This window comes from Parasteatoda tepidariorum, chromosome 3, assembly GCF_043381705.1.
Source record: "Parasteatoda tepidariorum isolate YZ-2023 chromosome 3, CAS_Ptep_4.0, whole genome shotgun sequence".
Lineage (NCBI taxonomy): Eukaryota > Metazoa > Arthropoda > Arachnida > Araneae > Theridiidae > Parasteatoda > Parasteatoda tepidariorum.
In genome coordinates this window covers 2,267,561-2,289,246 of record NC_092206.1, presented here as the reverse complement: position 1 = coordinate 2,289,246, position 21,686 = coordinate 2,267,561, and the positions used below count along the sequence as shown (strand labels likewise).

The following is a 21,686-nucleotide window of genomic DNA, read 5'->3' as shown; positions in this document are numbered from 1 at the left end:
ACGTCGGTCTGCATACCCATATATATATGATACTCTTTTTAGAGCGAATGAAAGTCGCCATCTTTCATCATCAGTTTTTGTTTAATATCCTCTCTTTTAATATCTTTGTATTATAAGGAGAATCATTATCGCGCCTCTGATCTTTCATGAAAGCGGGGCCAATAATGTTCCTTAATGAAAGAGGTGCATCGTTATGAAAATTTGGATCATATTGAATAAGATACTTAAAACAAAAAATAATGAACCCTTCAACGATAAAAATAATTGAATAATTGAGTGCAATGAAATGTATTAATGCGTAAAATGAAGTTTGTTTTTTTCCAATTTCAAAAATAACCTTTATTATCTCATTAAGCTGCAATCGATAATCACATAGGCAACACAACACTGGTTGGAAATGATTAAAAATGGCGAATATCCGTTTAATTTTGGCCCACTGAGTGTTTGTATCGGCTTTTTCCGAATTTTTAGCAGCAGGGTTTGTTACATGCATTAAGAAAAGAGGTTTTTTTAAAAGAAAAAAAAGGAAAGAGGGGAAGGCAGATTAATAATTTGCTGTTTTCAAGGTATTGTTGTAAATGATCCATTCAATAAATTTTTATGAAATTCTATAATTGGAGAGTTGTGTATGAATCTGTATAACTCCCATTGAAAAATTTCATTCTTTTTTATGTGCTAGAAAGAAAACACATACGATTATCTGATTAAATTAATAAAGCAAAAAAAAAATTAAATAAATAAAAAAAAAAACTTCATCCAACTAAACATGCAAAATATATATTACGTGTCCTTTTAAGCGAATTTCAATGGTAAAAAAAAAAAAAGAAATACTTGACAATATTATAAGAACTTAATTAGAGGAAACAGTTAGTAAAACGTTAAATATCGGTGATTACTTAGATTCTGAATCATTAGAATAGTGATCATTTAAGGTCATAAATTGAATCAATTTCATTGATTAAATGAGGGACGTTAAATAACTTGTTAAAATCCTGAACAAGGAGGAGCACACTAATGGTTTGCTCAGAAGTGAAATAAAAGTTTCAGAAAAATCATGACATTCTCAGAAAAAGGCTAGAAACGGTCACCAAAAATAAAGTTTGAGAGAGTACAAAAATGATCTGTAAATTAAGTAAGTTGCACGGTATGGCCACTGGCGTCACCTTATACTTTCATGACTGATATTCTATATAAAGAGTCCCTCTTTGTAAAATAGCTATAATAAAAATAGAATAACCTGGGTGTTTCTTGTTTACCCCATTTTACCCCCATTTGCTTCGTACATTTCAACTTCTTATCAAAACGTACAACAAAGGAAAATTTGCCGAAACCATGGTAACGGAAACTGGGAAGCGAAGAAATCGCGTCACGTTGAGACGGTTATTCTGTTTACAAAAACTATAATCATCCATCTTTTGCGATTTGTGTTAACTCGTTTTCCGTTCGTAATCTTGAAATCAAAATGTCGATTCAATTCCTATAAATATCAACTAGAACTATAACTTAGATAACAAGGATCTAAAGATGGATACCACTAGAATTGCTATCTATTTACCAAACTAAATTTTTCCTGATAAGCTTGCAAAGCTAAAATGAAGCACAAGCTTACAGAGGTACAAGCTTACAAGAAACAAGCTTGCAAAGCTACTAGAATTGCTATTCATATACCAAACTAAATTTTTCCAAGCAACCTTACAAAAATAAAATAAAGCACAAGCTTACAGAGCTAGAAGTTTACAAGAAACAAGCTTACAAAGCTGCTAGAATTGCTATTTATTTACCAAACTAAATTTTTCCAAACAAGCTTACAAAAATAAAGCACAAGCTTACAAAGTTACTAGAATTGCTTTTTATATACCAAACTAAAGTTTTCCAAGCAAACTTACGAAGCTAAAATGAACCACAAGCTTACAGCAGTGGCCCCCATCCCCCCCCCAAAGCTCTTGGGCAAATTCTAAATTTCCCCCAAACTATTCGTTTAATTTAGTGTAAAAATTACCCCCCAAGCTTACAGAGCTACAAGTTTACAAGAAACAAGCTTAAAAAGCTACTATAAATCGCTACTTAATTACCAAACTAAAGTTTTCCAAACAAGCTTACAAAGCTAAAATGAAGCACTAGCTTACAAAGCTACAAGCTTACAAAGCTACAAGCTTACAAAGCCATGGAATCAAAATCCATTGGGAAAAAAAGAATATGCTTAGATTCTGTAGTTTTTGTGTCTGATTTCGTGGCTTAAAATATCACTCGAACAAATATTTAAGCTCAAATTTAAGTTGAATCCCTGAAAACATTATCCACTTGAATCATATGGGACAACGGTGCCGCTTCTGAAGCTCTAATTACAAGCAAAAATATATTTTCGTATGTTTTAAATTAGAAAAAAAAAAACAGTCTAATAGTTGCTAAAAAAATCTGTTACATTATCGGAATTACGTTTGTACTAAATTGCAAAATGCAAAAAAGTAGTTTTAATTCCTTTTTCTCGTTCCTATTCAAAATTTTATCAAGAAATGATTTTGTAAATTAAATGAGTTTTTCTTACATCCAGAAAACTGTAAATAAGTGCAAATTTGAAAAATTATTATTTGGCAAGTGTTAAAAAGGATTTAATCTTTCACGCAGAAAAAGGTTTTTTTATGCTGCATTTCATAACCATTAAGTGAAACGCTAAATAAAATGCAAACAGTTAGTCAAAAATAATGAAAAGAGTATGAGAAGTATGTTTAATAAAAATTCTACGTCAAAGAGTCAAGACTGAAGCGACGTGACATCAAACATATATTCTGCATAAATTTTTATTATCTATGAACTCTAAGTTTGTTTTTACTTCAACTTTAATCTTTACATTTTAGAATTGCATTTTAATGTTGTTCTTTTATTATATCTTTGCTTATTTGCATCTTAAATATTGGATGCCGCATTTAAACTAAACGAGTCATGTATAAATTGTAAATAAATGTAAATAGTCATTATTTAATGTGTTTATTCTTCAAACCATTCATTTCGCTTCAATGGTGACCCGGACGTGACTGGATCACGACTACTTCGATGGAGGGTCCACATAGAACAGTTGGCTTGCTATTTGGGATTGCGTCATCGTCCTCGCGCTGTCGCTTCTCAGTCTCATTTCCACACAACTGGTTTCTGCACACACTAGACTGCTTATAGCAACACAGGAGTGACACCACGCACGCAACCATGAACTTAATACAGCTCTCATAGCTAAAACTCGAAACCCGGTGACCTTAATCCAGTTCTCCCGGTCTTACACAAATACAGCAACAAGTGGTATCCGTTCATCGAATTCTATCCCTCATAAAATTCTACTCTTGAGGTACTTTTTGATAGATGAAGGTTGGCATTGTCTATGTATATATCCATTCCTACTTAGGTCAACAAAGAAAAATTTTAATTTAGTTACATTTTATGAAATAATTAAAATTTTTTCTCCTATAAAAAACTAAAACTAATTAATGATGAATTAATATGAGTGAATGAATAAAAACTTGAGTGAATGAATAAAAAGTATTTTATAAACGATTGAAACTTTGAGCAAGATATACAGGGAGAGTGTGAATTGAAAATAAAAAAAAAACATTTTATTTCTGTTGCAGAAACTGAGAATGATGCAACGAGGAATGAGTTCTCTTAAAGTATGTTCCCTTCTGTTGGTAGCGATGCTCATCAGTGCAGAAATGACGTCAGCTGCCCCCTACAATGACTATGACAGTAAGTATCTTCATAATATATTGCCTCCTATAACATTTTTTGTAGTGGGTCAAAAAATTAAATTCGAAACATAAACAAGTTGGAGGAGTTTAAAAAGAAAGCACCTTCAGCAGGGATCTAATAGAGACAAGAACAGTGTGTTCTTTAAAAATCACTTCCTTCTGACCCCTAGAATTTGCAGTGTGTCTACCACTACAAAAATACAATTCTGATTCAGTAGTATATAAGACATGTTAACACCGTCCCCTCATTGGTAACATTCCGACGTGATGTGAACACCCCTACCTTGGCAGAAACTCCCACTTCGATAGGAACACACCTACTTCGATGGATGATCCACATTGAACATCTGACATGCTACTTGTGACTCCGACGTTATCCACCTCCTCGCGCTGTTGCTACTCAGTCTCGATCACACACAACGTCGGTCTGCATACCCTCGACTGCCAATGGCATCACACGAAAGACCGTGATCTTTAAACAACTCTCCCGTCTTCTCACAAAACAGCAATGAATCGACTAGTGGTATCCGTTCATCGAATTCTATCACAGCTATAATTCTAACTTACTTTTTCTTTCGTTTAAATTTAAAATTAGTAATGAAGGATAAAGAGAATTTGAGAAGAAAATTTTCTTCCTCGGTATGGCGTCCTCTAAAGAGACCGTTCTGCCCTGATATGTGAGCTGCTTCTTACTGATATAGCCCCAATGTATCTTGAGGATTGAAGTATGGGAAAAAGGATGATTATTTATCAAATGCAATCTGTTATTAAAAAAACATCACTGTGAAAATTGTGTCACTTATAGGGCAGCACAAAATCTAATTTGAGCGCAAATATTCACTCCACTCTGGGTTCCCAGCCTTTATTTTTTTCGGTAATCGATAGCCTCCACGTAGCCTAGATTATAAGGAAAATTTATATTTTAGTTTCTTTTTACTAAAGAATTACAATTTCTTCTCCCATATGAAACTGATATTATTTAATTAAATTTAATTCATGAATTAATATTTGAAAAAAAACTCTATTAACATCCAGTGTCACCCACTACAACACTGATTCTCAACGGGGGCGGTGAATATATGCTGAGGGGCGGTGAACTTGTTTTGGGCAGTAGGGGGGCAGTAGGTATGTTTTGGGCGGTAGGGGGGCGATGAGCATTCAAATTCATTTTTAAAACTTCTAAATAAAATTATTAAATTAAAATTAATTTAATAAATAAAGTAAATCAAAAATTTACATTAATGAAAAATAATTAAATTAATATAATAAATTAAAATTATCCGATGCACCATTTGTACCAGCAGTAAAACAAACTTATGTGACAACTATTCTCCAATCCGAACTATCGCAGGGCATGAGTGAGTTTTTTTTGCTTCTGACTTATTCAAGCCATTTGGCGAAAATTGAAGTGTATGCGCTTTCAGAATGAATGTTTGATTTGATCCGTGTTTCGTATGATGGTTTTCGTTCGCCCCCTTTCAGTTTTTTCTCCAGTTTTGATTCAATTTCATTGATTATTTGACCAGGTACTTGCGCGAATTTGTTCTTCAGCATAAATTATCTATTGATTTAAAGATATAGTTTATTTTCTTTCCTCGTTTGTATTTTGCTGCTGCCTACAATGTCGGTTAATAAAAAAAGTGTCCTCAATACAGTGCCACGCACTTGAAGTTCGGATTCGGAACGATACAGTGTTGCACCGGCTTGATGAGATGGCTGAAGACATTGAAGTTTACTTATGCAAACTTTTGATGTCCAACGTATTTCCCTTCAAGTTAATGAGTCAACCTTGCCAAGTAATGAGGCTTTACTGTTGGCGTACTTCCGATTTAATAATGAATAAATGAAAAATTATTCAAGAGATGCTTTTTGCAAAAAAACCTGATTGAAGATACCGAAGGTAAAACTATTTTTAATACTGTCAAAGATTGTTTTATAGAGAAAAACATTCCTCCTTCGAATATTGTGTCTGTTGCCACTGCAATGGTTGGTTGACATTGTAGGTTTAACCCCATTTTGAAGAGGGAGGTACCCCTCCCAAGACAAAGATACCTAGAAAACTCCTCCCATAATTGATGGCCAAGTACCAGATATTTTAGCTGTCCACTGCGTGATTCACAGACAGCATTTAGTTGGAAAAAATCCAAGAAACCATTTGCATCAGTCATTGCAATATGTTGATCTCTGCTGTGATGAAAATTCGCAGTAAAACTCTCAACGATTGGTTATTCAGAGAGCTGTGCAAGAAAAACGATGAAAAATTCAATCGCTTGCTACTACACACTGAGATTCGCAAGCTTTCCAAAAACGCCTGTCTCAATAGGTTTTGGAATATTTTCGACTCTGTGCTTGAGTTCCTTGTATACATGACGGATTTATTTATAAAATTTAATGGTGTTAATTTACAATTTCAAGGCGACGAGCTCAATTTGATCACTACAAAATCAGCTATTTCTGCCTTTCTAAAAAAACTCATTTTGTGGAAGCAGAATTTTGGTAGGAATAAGTTTAGCCAATTTCCAATCTTATCGGAATAAAGAATGGTGAAATTCTCTCTGATGATACACAAGAATATTGTAATCACCTTGAGTCTTTGTACATTGAATTTTCTGACATTTTAAAGATGTTTTGTCCCTGGAAGTCCCTTAATGGGTTACGAACCCTTTTGTGAATATTGAAACAGCAGAGGTTCAGATTCAGAAGGAATTGGTAGAACTTTCAACTAATGAAGCTTTGAAATAGTAATCGTCTTACAGAATTTTGGCTTCAAGGTAGCATTTAATAGCTTTCCCTTCCTTGTGGAACGAAATTCAGTGATGTGACGTATCTAGTCACAAACAGTTGACTCAAAATTGTGTAAAGAGGGGGCTTGCGTCTTCACCTCATTGAAAATATTGAACCGAACGTTAAGTAACTGGCCCTGAACCAAGCACAATCATCTCACTGAAATAGTTACTTGATTATTTCGTTGATACTACTTTTTAGAATTAGTTTTTTAACTATCTTATTAAGAATAAATGACTCTTATTAAGCATAGGTGTCTCAGATCTATTTTTTTCATTACTGTAATTAGTTTGATTATAACAAATAGATTGCAATTACTTGCCTTAAAAATGTTGCCTCTTTTAATTCAGCGCACATCCCTCCCTCCCCATGCTCTAAATAACTGGATTTTCACAAAGGGGGGCGTTGAGATTTTTTCTGTCTCTTAGGGGGGCGGCAACGTAAAAAAGGTTGAGAATCTATGCACTACAAATTCAAAAAAACTGTATTTGAACTTAAGTGGGTGAATAAAAAGTATTTTATTAAAGATTGAAAATTTGAAGAAGATATGGGGGGGGGGTGAACTAATAGAAGGAATTGAAAAATTAGAGCTCAAATGATATATAGTCATCTGTTTTAATACTATACTTGAGACTAATTGTTTTTTGTTTTTTTCTTCTTTTTCTAAGCCACTCATCATTGATACTTATCTCATATGACTTGAGTGTGTTATTGAAAGTTAACATAATAAGCAGAATATATTTCTCCTTTATAAGAGAGATGAATAATTGAAAGAAGAAAAAAAAAAAAGAAGTCGTCAATGGGAGGAAGGATCAATATTTACTTCCTTTGATGAAGTAGTCATCATTGTGACAATTTTCGTTCTCCCTATTAGTTGATGAGGCATTGATTTTTGTGGCGTCAACATCATTTGTGAAAAGGAGTTGTTGCAAACATCGGGAAAAGATAAAAGAATAAATATTGAAAGGAAGAATAAAATTTTTCTCTAAGTGCAGTTTATGCTTACAACAAATACTAAACTTCAACTACTAGAAATTCATTGCTCAGTGGCGTAGTTTGACTGTGGAAACTATCCCCCCCCCCAAAAAAAAAAATGATATCGCATGTTAAATAATACAATAACATAAAGTATATATATATATATATATAATATGCCATGACTAAGATCTTTATGCAATTGATAAATGATATTTTAATCTAGGTACTGCCATCTAGAGGTTAAATGTTTAAGAAAATAAATCCAAGTTTCATTTTTTACAAGTTTTCGAGGCTATGTGACTAAACTTTATTTTTTATATTTTGAAATTTAATTTTTACTAAATGTACTCGTAGATTTCACGATACATTAACTTAACTGATTCAGCATTACCAACTGACTTGATTCGGTAACATAATGTCGGGCAAAAACTCCCCGACATTTCTCTAAACAGACCGAAAGCTTGGAGAACGAACCTGGGGCCCTATTGCGCGAGATCTTCGAAATGGAAGCAAGCCTCGGAAACTAGCTGATTACGTGATGTGTGACGTCAATGCTGCAGAGTTCCACTAAATGCTGCTGCGCTTTCTTCGAAACACAGAAACTTCAAAATGGAGAGTAGGACTGAGTAAGCACAAAAGAAAAGTTGAAATTCTTCTGTCTATAAACTACAGCGGAAATTATCACCATTTAAACTTCTTCAGCTCTAACAATTATTCTCTTTTTATAAACATAGATGGCACTACTGGAGTAGTTTATGCTTTGAACAAAGTAGCTTATTCTGAGTAATCGTTTTACTTTTTCTCAAATTCTTTATCTTAAGTTTTAATTACGATTTTGTTTTGAAAAGTCACATTTCACTTCAACCGAGAGTTCGCTATTCGGTGAGTGAAGTGATAACTTCCACCGGAAGTACGTTTCAAATCAAGTAAACTAATGATGGAAGTGCTCGTTAGAGAGTTTAGTTTCAAAGCTTGTTTCATAAATGATAGCATTCGCCTCGATTTATCTTCTCGGTTCGTTGTTGTAAAGCAGAAGGGAAAGCAGATTGAAGGGTTATTTATTTTAGCTGATTTGAAATCTGTCGTCAAACCTTGCCGTGTCTTAGTTAATCATAAAATATAAGAATTTATCTTTACGTAACTCCTTTTCCTTATGCTTTTAAGTTCATACAGCTGTTAAAAGCAAATGGAAACGAAGCAAGATTTATGATTCAAACGTTTGAGTTAAGTGTAAGATTTTAATTTTTCATACTGTGAGTCACAATGCTTAAAGTAAAAAAGGGAAGATACTGAATAATTTTTGATCTAATAATCAGCATTTAAGGTTTGTAAGCTTAACATTAAATATGTTAATTAATTGAAACAAACGATGTTTCAAAAACGATCGCAAAATTCCATTAAAATATGTTTTTCGATGCGTTTACTTTGCTTACAGTACCCTAACTTTCACGATTAAAAAAAAAAATTTTTTTTAGGAACTTAGAAATGCAAGACTTTTATAAGTTTCTTCACAAATTCTAGAATCAAGAAACCAATTTGCATTTTGGAGTGTTAACATCTATCTTCACCTCAAGTGCCGTAGCTTGACAGTTAATTTGCTTTCGTGAACCGGTTTCAGTCGCATAAAAATAATAAAGCTGTATAGTATCACCTGATAGATAAGATTTTACATAGAATATTATTCAGTATTCTATATAAAATCAGACTGAAAGACATTATTCTCATAAGTATCACCGGATAATTAAGATTTTACATAGAATCTTATAGTGCGTCTAGTAATTTAGTCAGGGAGTGTAACCCACAATTGTAAATTTTTTCAACACCAATTTCGGATTGCACCGCAGCTCAATGCATGTTACATTTCACGGTTTTTCAAAGGAAGTCCTATAATAGCGAAATAAACGAAGGGAATAATGAATTTTTATGAGAATAATGTCTTTTTCCACCTGAAGCCAAAGAAATAAAAACGCGAGTTAATGATCCGAGAATCATTATTGCCTCGATCATCAATCATGATATCGATAAGGACAATCGATGATTTAGATACGGTTTAAGATTATATTACTGGATGAGTCGTTATTTTAGTGTAATAAGACCGTTTGGAAATAAAAAAGTCGTTTGCTTATTTTTTTACAACTTAATAATCATTGTTTCATCAGAGTCACCTAAAACTGATTAATCTTTGCTACTATACAGTCGGACCCCGATTGAACGAATTCATAGTGACTGAAAATATTATTCGCTAATTCGGGGGCAAAATAGAAAGAAAAAAAATTGACTAACCTTATGGAATATCCGAACATCGCTGATAAGCAAATACTTAAAATAAATGGAAATCTTACACTTTTTATTCAGGAATACAGCGAATGATTACACACAGATTCATTTGAAATTTTTAAGTATTTCGTGATTAAGGTTTGCTTATTTCTTCCTTTTAAAGGTTCTTTTTTTAAGTCATGAAGGGAAGAAATTTATTAAAGCTGAATACAACAATGCAACAATGATAACAGGGATGTAGTCCTGTTATTATATATATATATATATATATATTAGTTTACTGCTTNATATATATATATATATATATAAAATTTTATGTTTGTTTAATTTCTCAGACGTTGCATTCAAAGATTTGAATAAATTTAAATGTAGAAATAAAATTATGAAGCGACTTGTTTGTATTTTTAAAATGACTGGAAATTAAAAGTATTATAACATTTAATACTAAAAATACACGAAACGTATAATCCGAATAAAAAATTATTCACATTGACTTATACTAATAGGGATATGTCATTCCGAACTCTAAATGATTTTATAACATGGCTGCTGGAATTTATGTTTCTTGTTGAAGAATCTTTTTAACAGCAGTCATAAAACAAGTAAAAATTATCAAAACAATTAATAAAAAATTTTTAGATTTGTTGTTTTATTTATTTTCTTTTTTTCGCAAGATAGTTATTGAGACTCTCCTAAAAATATGTCTGATGTCATGGCAGTCAAAATAATTTTATATTAAGCTTATTCAGTAAAGATTGTCACATAATTAGCTAATTCTGCTACCAGGACAGGAAGGAAGAAAAAAAAAGAGAAACGAAAGTGGACAGTCATTTATGGAATTGTTTGGAGCTAGAATGTGATTTGCCTCCCATTGATTTGATTTCGGCTAGGGGAAGGAGGCGTCTCACTCATCAAAGCTGATGCTAATTCTGGGGATAATAGTTATCGACCTTGTCAACCTTCATTTATGAAAAGGTAGCCCACCATAGAACGTATGCAGTCGAGTGTATGCAGACCAAAGTTGTGTTTGATCGAGACTGAATAGCAACAGCGCGAGGAGGTGGATAATGTCAGCAAGTTCAATGTGAACCCTCCATCTAAGTAGGCATGTCGCAGTGGGAGTTTCTGCCAAGGTAGATGTGTTCACATCACGTCCGAAGGCCACCCTGGTAGTTATCGATCCTGTCAACTAGCTATTTTATGAAAAGGTAGCCCACCATAGAATCAAGTTAACATGTAATATATACTAGTTAATTGGAATTGTATATTTGTAGTGGTAGATACACTACACTCATTATAAATAACTAATAAATTTCGTGCACCGAGACATACCTCTATCCCTAATGTTTCTCAGGTAAATTTTTATTTCTCTATAACTGACGAGTAAAGGCGACCGAACATCCGTATACAAAATGAATGGCAAATGAAGACTCAAGTTTAAATATCAGATTTCAATAAAAGTTGGAAATGGTTAGAAACGAGTGCTTTTAATGGTTCCCAACGAAATCAATTCATTTGTGTTCGCTCTCTCTCTTTGAAGGAAGTGATTCACGGTTATCACAATTGTTATTAATATTAAAAATAAAAAGCCAAACCGTGATAGAAAGAGTTGTATGAAACGTTTTCCTCCGTCGTTATCATCCATAAAAGCAACCATTAAGTGAGCCAAAATAGAATGTTTCCACGATGTCAATAACTATAAACGAGACAACATCGTCCTTAATTAAATCCATAAAATGCATTCTTCGGTTTCCGTCACCCCCCATTCATAACAAGATGTACTAATCTCTTCTTCTCACCTAATCATTTCCCCTCAAATAGCCATCCTTTTCTTTCCTCCCCCATTGACCCTCCCCCGTTTTTCCGCATACCGGATATTAAGAAGAGGAAGAACTACGAGAAAAAAAAGAAAAGAAAAGAAACTTTTTTTCTTTTACGTCATTTTGAGTGATGAAATGTACTTACGAATAAGATTTTTAGGACAATATATATATATATATATATATATGGAGGAAAAGAAGTTTCTTGTCGTGAATGGAAGAAAAAAACAGAAAGAAAAAAAAAGGTCTTTGAAAAAAAATTTTTTTTTCTTAATATCAGGAATAATAAGTGTCAGGAGTAGACTAAACGTATGAAATTAAAATTGCAAGCATCTGAGATATTTGTTTGTATCATGATTTTGATTATGTAATTCAGATTTGTTTCGCAAAAATGTTTCGTTAAGGGATCCATTTTAGCTTCTTATATGAGTCTTCTTTCTTTTTTATTGAAAAGGAAAATCGGAAATAAATAAAAAACTTCATCACTATATGGGGAGCGGATTGAAAATAACGTGTGAATATGAACGCTTCCTACCGGATACGTTTCACTGTAAGGATATACATATTTTCTTTTTTATTGCCTAACAAAGACGTCACGATTCAACTTGTTAAATACAGGAAGAAGAAGCCAAGGAATAATAGGGTTATAAAAATCAGATATATAAGTTTTTAATGCTACTATTGCTAATCTGAAAACTTACCCCTACATTTATTCGAATGAATACCAGTAGTTCATGATATTCCCCAATTGTAAAGAGCCCCCTGTGTTTTGCGTTTTCTTTATTATATTAAATTTTGACTGCAAGACTTAGAGGTAGGTACTTTATTTACGTCACACTAGAATTGCTCAATGGGCTATTGGCGACGGTCCGGCAAACATCCCTAGGGTTGATGTTTCCTCTTTTTGATCCTCTGCAGAAGGGATGGCTCCCCTGCTTTGCTAGCCCAATCACCTGCGCACTTTACGGTAGAGCAGTTTAAAGAGGACCGATACCGTGTATCGGCTTTCCCTACGCAAGCTGATCCAAGTGGTCATCCACCCGCTATCTAACCGCAGCCAGGAACCGTGTCTTTACGATTAGTCCACTGCGAGACTTACAAGACTACAATTATGAAGGTATGTAAAACATGTGCAATAAGAATGAAATAAGAAATTCGATAAAATTCGTTTAAGTAAAATGAAGTATTTCTACTTTAAGCTACTTTAAATTACTTTAATTGCTTACCATAATCAGTACATCGAAATTGACGAAATATAAACAATTTAATTTTCCAAATTTGTTAGCTTTTTTTTTTTCTTCCTTTAAACCATTCATTTTGATCTCTGGAGAGATCGATAAGTAAAAAGTAAGTTGGGACCACAAAGCATTATCGGGAACGTTGATAGCTTAGGGGAGGGGAGGGGGTTTCAGGGGAGCGGCAATTGATCCTAAATAAATAATTAAATGGCTGTCTTTTCATGCTTAACAGAAAAATATCACTTACTTCCTTACAAAATCAAAAAGTATTTTAAACTTCGGAATGTGTTGAAATAAACGTTCTTTCTACCTAAATGAGTTCTCCTTTTAGGAACTCTCGGTAGGATTTTCTTTTCACGAGTGAGAAAGAAAAAAAGAACAAAATGGCGCTCCGTAGTTTTTTTTTCTTTTTGAGAGGTTCACGGTGAGAAAACAATTCCTTAAATAAAAAGGATATTTTTATTTGAAAAGAAGAATACTTTGTTTGTTCTTTTTCGGATATAGAAGACTTAACTTCCAATCGCACAAAAGAAAGGTGTTCAACTGAAACGCAAACTACCGAAATGTTGATAGAACAAAGAATATACAGAAAGAAAAAATCTTGTTTAACAGTTGGGAAACAAATATTAAAAAAGTTACAACAATTTTTCCAAATCGTGTATAGCATCGAACTAAAACCTCTCTTTTGCTTCAAAAGTAGATTGAAATAAGAATTGCAAATAAAAGAAATTAAAAAAAAAATTTTGTTCGATGCTTCTTTAAATGAAGATTAATTTGTAACATTGAAGATTTATATTTTTTGCCCAATCTAATTGACTTCAAATGAGTTAAAGATGCGTTTATTTATTAAAAAGATCGACGACAAGCTTTTTATTCTGGACACAGCTCGGACACAAGTGTTTAGAGAAAATGGACATAGCAATTTTTGTTTGGGAGTTTTGCAGTTTGCGGGACTGCAGACGTGTTTTGTTCAATTGTATATACATGATGAGTAAGTAAAGTCCTCGTTTACACTTAATTCCTCATAAGCGCACTTCTTTTTTTATTTATTGTATTTCGCGAGTAAAATAACCTTTCATTTAAATATAAGTTTATTCATCCATGAAACTATTTTTATCGTGATACAATGGTTGATGTTAAAAGCTATGAACTAGATCATTTATTTTTCTGGAATTCGAAAGCGATAATAAATTACAAAACGATGAATAATCTAGTTGCGCCTTCGTTATTGTTGATTTTTTTTAAGTGATCTAGTTACGCCACCGATGTTTTACAGTTTTGATTTGTTCTTAAGTATGATGTTTATTATTAGCTAGAACTGTTATATGTTTAGGATTATTAAAAAGTTGTTAAGAGTTTAAAGTTAGCATGGGTAGTTTTTTAAAACAGAGTTGTGTTTTAATGATGTTCTAGTTCAGGGATGGGCAAACTACGGCCCGCGGGCCAACTGTGGCCCGCCGGAAGGTTTTATCCGGCCCGCGGATATAATTTTAATTTGCCGATCAGTGGCAATATACATAAACAATATACATCCATTTTCTTGTCAACTATTTAAAATTATTTCTGTTTTTCCTTTTTTAACAAAGTACTGATGACCTTTTTACTTTCTCTATTTTTGTTCTACAAAACATAAATTGATGGAAATAGTTAGCACAGACAGCTTCAATTGGTAAAATGTTGAAAGCAGAAGTTCTTCATAGAATAGTCTTAGATTGGCTCTAACTAGCGTTTGTCTTTCTCGAGGAATCTAATATAGGTAAATTGTACTTCACATTTGGCAGACTACGCATTTTAAGATCCAACGAGCGGACAATCTAACAATCATCTGAAGCAGTATGCCAAAATTTTACAAATCATTACCAAAAGCTAGTTTCCAAAATTTAATATTTCATGCCCAGAAAATCAGCTCTATGTTTGCTTAATCTTATATATGTGAACAAGAGTTTTCAACTTTGAACCTTAGAAAGAATAATTTCAGAAGTGGACTAACAGAAAAGCATTTAGCCTTGTTCCGTAAAATAGGCACAACTCGCTTCAAACCTTAATATAAGGAACTTTTAAAAACGAAATCGCAATTTCATTCATCTCACTAAATATTTAAATTAAAACTTGTATATCGATTCTTTTTTTAAATTTTGAAAATTTTATTTGTCCCACCAAACATTTTTTTCTCGATTTTTGGCCCTCGACCAAAAAAGTTTGCCCATCCCTGTTCTAGTTCGTGCTTTAATATTTCAGTTCTGTTTTTAATCAGTTCTAGTTCGTGTTTTACAGTTTTAATGAAGATATTATTATCCTGCTGTATGGGGAAAATATCTAAATTTATATCTCCCATCTTACTTATTATTTGAAAATAATGATGCAATGAAAAATATTTAATACAAGATGGTATATTACGATTCACAATAATCGTAACGAGAAACACGATTTCACTAAGAATCCAAAATATAAAAATGTTTCGTTAAATTCAAAACTCGAATACTTCTCCCGAATACTCGAATACGACGCGTTTTGTACAATTGTATATACGATGGTTGATGAATTTACGTAGAAAAAAAGAGTTTAAAAAAAGTAGCGTTCGCGAACGAAAGTGAAAGTAATACCAATCATTATTCAGATTATGAAGATGTGAACGTGTACAAAGAGTAATATTTAACTTTTTTCATTTGTCTGAGACAATTTGGGGATAGTAAACGGATGGTCAACTAAATATTTTTTACACTCTCAACTTAGAACTTGTGTCTTATGTTTTGTTTTAGTTCCTTGTACTTATTAATGAAATTTAAAAAAAAATATGTTGATTTTTTGCATTTTTATTTCAAACAAATTGATAGAAGAAGCGGTTAAAAAGAATGATTCATTTCCGAAAATGAGAAAATAGAGTGGTTTTAAATATAACAGACAAAATCCTTCGAATGGATTGCGTGACAAACGTTACGCTTTATGATGAGAAAGAAAATACTTGTGGTATTTAGAGTAAACAGACATTACTATTAGTTTATAAGGAAAAAGAACGAATTTTGTTTTGAACGACATCCATCACAGTTCAAACCACTATTCAAACACACGCCCTCTTTTTTCAACCATTTATAGAATTGTCATATCTTAATGGTATTTCAGAAGCAAAAATGAAAATTCTACGTGTCATGACATGCTCTTTCTTTGATTTATTTCCTCAAAAGTAAAGCGAATAATATTTTATTTTTAGGGTAAAGAATAGTTTTTTTTTAAGTTGAAAAGAATGACTTAATGACGTACTGTTCGAAAAGGAAATTGTTTGTTTTATATTTTAATATTTTATCTAAAATCAACATGAGCGTCGTTGGTATATGTTCCCCTCATTAACTCGAAATTTCTAAAAGTTTCCTTCACTATTTCAGACAAAAAAGGAAAAAAATTCCTAGATCATCGTCGATTTAAATTCATCAAAGGCAAGAAAGGGATAACGTCAGCATTGTAGTCAGCGGGTGTGGAATTCATATCGACCAGCTATCGCTGAGATTTCGAACCCGCACCGGTTTACCACATTGGAAGGCGAACCCCTGAGACACGACGGCTCATAAAATGTGAGATTTTGGGTTCATTTTGTTCACCATGCTTCTCAAATATTACGATGAATAAAAAATTAATGAAATTGATAATTACGGATATCTGCTAACTTTAAAATTCACAAATCACATGTAATAATAGTTCGAACAATAAACAGAGCATTATTTTTTATTCAGAATACAGAAAAATTGCGATGGATAACATTGCAAATGAGCTGCATTAAGTAAATAAATCTGAATCAGCGAATACGAAAGTGGAAGTCATGAGAAACACCAGTAATTGATTGAAACCAGGCTGATTGATCTATTCTGCTACGCTGATTCAGCTTTTGTCTATTGACAGTCCCTGGCTAAATTATTGGATGCATTATAAATTTCTATGTAAAATCCTAATTATCAGTATATACTACCCAGCTTTAATGTTTTTACGCTACTGAAACCGGTTTGCACTGTTCGTGTATCAAGGGGCCAACATTGTCATGCAATACGCTAAAAATAAATACAAATAGGAAGTATTTAAAAAAAATCTCCCGAATAAAAACCCATTTCATATATGTTTAGATATAAACTTACTTATCCTCCACGTGCCTTTGGGCACTTAAGGCCTTTAGCATATCCCTCCAACGCCACCTGTCTCTAGCAATAGATCTTGCTTCCTCCCAGCAAGATATTCTACATTCTTTTAATTCGCCCAAAAACATGCGCTGGGTGGTAAGTCTGGGTCTTCCTCTTGTTCTTTTACCATCAGGCACAACAGATGTAATTTTTTCTTTGGGCATTCCCAGGATATGTCCGAGCCAGCACCATCAACGTTTTTTAATTTCATATTCTGTTGTTTTTATTTTAGTTTTCTTTAATAGATTTTGACTTGATGCTTTGTAAGGCCAGAAAATTTTAAAAATAAATCTTAAACATTTGTTTTGAAAGGTTTCTAATTTTTGTATTTCGATCATAGTCTGTTTCCAGGTTTCTGCACCATATAATAGTACTGCTCTAACAATAGCTTTGTAAACAACTATTTTTGTCTTTATTTCAATATTTGACTCTCTCCAAAATTTATGTAATCCCTTAAAACATGTTCTTGCTTTGATTATTCTCTGTCTAATATCTTCACTACTTCCACCTTTTTTATCTACAATAGAACCTAAATAGCTAAATGACTCTATGTCATCTATTTCGTGATTTTCGATTTTAATTTTGTCATTTTTCTTTTGATTTATTCTCATTACTTTAGTTTTCTTCTTGTTCATGAATAAACCTACACTATTTGAATATTTGTTGAATTTGTCTGTTTTAAGTTGAAGGTCTGTACATTTGGATGAAATAAGTACGATGTCATCAGCAAAATCAAGGTCTTCTAAAGTAGTTGTGAAATTCCACCTTATTCCTCTTTTTTCATCTTTCAAGCTGTTTCGCATAATCCAGTCTATCACCAGTATAAATAAAAATCCCGATAAAACACATCCCTGTCTCACGCCAGTTTTTACTAAAAAGAATTCAGTTAATTCTCCATTTACTTCTATACATGCTTTGCTGTTATCATACATATCTTTGATTATGTTAATATATTTTTCTGGTATATTATAAAGTGATAAAATTTCCCATAATTTCTCTCTCTTAACTGAATCAAAGGTTTTACTGAAATCAAGACAGTTTAAATATAAAGAGGTGTTAAATTCTAAGCTTTGCTCAATGGTTTAGATAGAAAAGTATTAGATATAATATTATAAACTCGTGCAAAACATGTCATTATTAAAAAACTTGAGTGCGTCTCATATTTTGATCTAATTATTATAATATACTAATATTATGTCTGATATAATAAATATTCTATATTTATATAATACATCGTCTCATTTATCCTCTCGTCGAATTTATATTACATATCGTCTAATTTAACCCATTGATAGACTAACGTAAACAAGTGCAAAACAGTCACATAAAAACAATAAAGCTGTATCACCTGAGTAATTAAGATTTTACATCGAATCTTAGAGTGCGTCTTTTAATTTGGCTTGTAATATCGACGACGATTTTATCGAATAAAATATATATAATATTTGATTTTTAATGCTGACTTTCATTTTTTATTAAGCTCTTCAACTGTTCAAAAATCTTTCTTTTTAATATTTTTTTATGAATGTCAAAATAAAATAAAAAAAGAACAGACATATTCTGATGTTCATTCCTATCCTGGTTCTGTTTTTTTTCCAGATTTGAGAGATTTGTATGAGCTGCTGATCCGGAATGAGGCGGCAGTGGGTGGTGCACCTGTTTCGGCCTATAACCACCAGGCAGGAGCCCCTCCCTCCGACTCAGATTCGGACGCAGGGCAGATCCTCTTTGGCACGACGAAGCTCCGGCCGATTCTTCCTCCAACTGAAGACTTAAATAAATAACATTCTAGTCACGTCACTATGAAAAAAAATTTAAAAAAGAAGGAAAGGTCGCTTTCCAGAAGTGTATGGGGGACAACTTGACTATTTATTCTTAATTCTATTTTTTAAAAAAAAAATTTTTATGAAAATTTCGAATAACTATGCGACAATTGGTGGAATATTATCGAATTTTATTCTTCTGGTTTATTCTTGCTCAACTAAATTAATATTTCCTTTTAAAAAGAAGATAAAGGTTTTGGATACCTATGCAACAATTGTTAGAACTTTACTGAATTTAGTTAACGAATTTTTTTTAAATCTTCATCTACTGAATTGATGTTTAAAACTGTAAGTTTTGAGCCCTTTAAAAAATGAACTTGAACATCCTATTCAACATATGAAGTATATGTTAAGCATACTATTTGTACGTTGAATGGGGAAAGTTTAAGAGAACAAAGATTTAGATCAGAAAATTTAGTCCATTGCAGTTTCCAATGTATGCAATTGGATTTATAATAATTAGCTACTTAATATTCATCATTTTTCTAAAATAAGGTTAGTGAATCTTATTTTTTTTCCAAATAAGTTCATCATGCAATTTAAGTTCTTCATTACTTTCAGACGGTAATAAGAATATGCTGCACGTCATTCTAAAACCATACAAATACATATTGAGAGCTTCGATTTTTTTTCATCTTAACTTTTCGAGCGTTCAATATACTTATATACACACACAAATATATGTAAATTAAATAAGTACGGACCAGTTTAATGATTGTTGAATAGAGTTGTCTTTCCCTTTTCATTCAATGACGCATATTTGGAAATTGAAATACGAGGCCATCTGAGCACTTCTCTTTATTTTAAACTCTCCTCGCCTCTATGATATGCGAAAGGATTTATTTATTTATTTTTGTGAGTTCAAAAAGCTTGTGTCATCAATGGCCGGAGTTTTTAATATAATATTCCAATGCCTCGGTGTATTATTTATTTTTTTTCCGAATATATTAGCTGTCTTCATCATATACCTTCTGCCAAATGTACAAAGCCGTAAAAAATATTTCAATATTGTAAAATAAAATTTTCAAATTACTACTTCATTGCTTATTCTTATTAAAAAAAAACACTGCTATTTATTTATAGGTTGTTCATTTGCTTATCGATGCTTATGCATTGTCATTTTTAAAATTTCTCGTCATGAGCAATATTTTTTTTTTCTTGATTAAAAAAGTGATTTCTTGTGCAATGAATAGATGGAGTTTTTAATTCAAGAATTCCTCGCCAAAAATCTCGACCTCGAATTATTTATTTTCTTTTTGGAACGTATGGAATATTTTAGCTACCTTATTATATTTTGTGAGAAACGTATGGAAAAAAAACCCGCCAGAAAGGCTATACCATCATTGTAACATAAAATCTTCAAGTCATTGTTTAAATGAGTATGATCCTTTTTTCATAAACAAAAGCTTTTAATAAGGTTTAAACAAGGCTATCGACCCCTGGTGCAAAAAGGTTTATTTTTTTTCACTTATCTTTCTAACATAATTGATTTTTAATAAGATCTTGCTAGTATTTTCACTTTTCTACGTGTGTCATTGAAACTGAATTGTAATAAATTCTGGAAAAAGTTTGTCTCCGAAAAACCTTTTGCCAGGGTTTTCAGTGCATGATTGGCAAACTCTATGTTAAATAATAAAGGATACTCTTATCATATTTAAGCTTCGTTTCAGGAAATATTGAAGGATACATCTTTTTTAAAAAAAAAAACTCGATAATGCTCTTCTTGTAGAGCAAAGTTGTCTCGTCAATGTAGAAGCCATTTTGTGTTGCATGCTAAGACATCACTTCAATCCACTGATTATTAATTCTTTTTTTAAATTATTATAAATTTCTTAAATTCTGTGTGCTTGTTTTAAAAATTCAACACGGCACTTGACAACTAAATTTAGGTAGATTTGCTTATTTTGCATTCTATTTTTCTGCGAAATATTTTTCAAATGGCAAATGATAATCATGTTAAAGCTGTATTGATGGTGAAATTAAAATTGACGTTGTAAACACTGTTTTGTATAAAATGCAATATGATAATGTACCTTTTATTGGAGCATTTATGTAGATACATTTTGCACTTGATAAAAATTCACTCTAAAAAGTTGTATTTCATTGCATATAAATTCAAATAAAAGAGTAGACAGTGGCCTTTTCTATTTTATGTCATACATGAGTTCTATTTTATTAAGTTTTGAAATAATTACTTTTTTAAACAATACTTTGAATAAGTATCGCATTAAACATACTAATTTTAAGAACATAGGTTTGTATTTGATCGAGATTTACTGATTTGCACCCGAGTAGTGGATATCCATCGTAGAACAGCCGATCCAATTTTGGGCGTACGACTACTCATGTTCAATACTTTAGCCTTGCAATTTTGAACCTAATCCAGAAGACAAGGGAACTCCTGGATCAAGTAATGAGAGAAATCGGTCTTCGTGGAGGACTTTTTGATGGAACTAACCCGCATTTGCGTTATATAGAAAGGAAGACCACGAGAACCGGTTAGCCTGATGGCAAAGGAACTCTAACCCAAGATCCGTCTACCACTGACAATATTTCACGTGTGGTCGGTGCAGTCGAATTCGTATCGACTGGGATTCGAACCCGGTTCTCCTCATAGGAAGTCGAACGCTCCTTCCCCTCAGCCATCGCGGATTCGAGGATTTGACATGTGACTAAACATGCTTGACAAAAATTCTAATATTTACAGTCGAACCCCGATTAAACGAATTCATAGGAACTGAATATATCATTCGCTAAACGAAGATAATTCGTAATATCGAGAGCAAAATAAATAAAAAAATTGACTATCCTTATGAAAAATCCGGAGACATCACTAATAAGCAAATACACAAAATGAATAGAAATCTCT

At 32.4% G+C, this 21,686-nt stretch overlaps 1 long non-coding RNA gene across 1 annotated transcript in view; it reads left to right on the top strand.

The window, feature by feature from the left end:
* Positions 1–20,962, top strand: part of LOC139425108 (uncharacterized) — a 67,374-nt gene extending 46,412 nt beyond the window's left edge. Inside the window, exons 2-3 of the long non-coding RNA XR_011636313.1 lie at positions 3,618–3,732; positions 18,594–20,962. This is a non-coding gene — a long non-coding RNA (uncharacterized lncRNA). The remainder of the gene's footprint in view (positions 1–3,617; positions 3,733–18,593) is intronic.
* Positions 20,963–21,686: the final 724 nt, after the last annotated feature.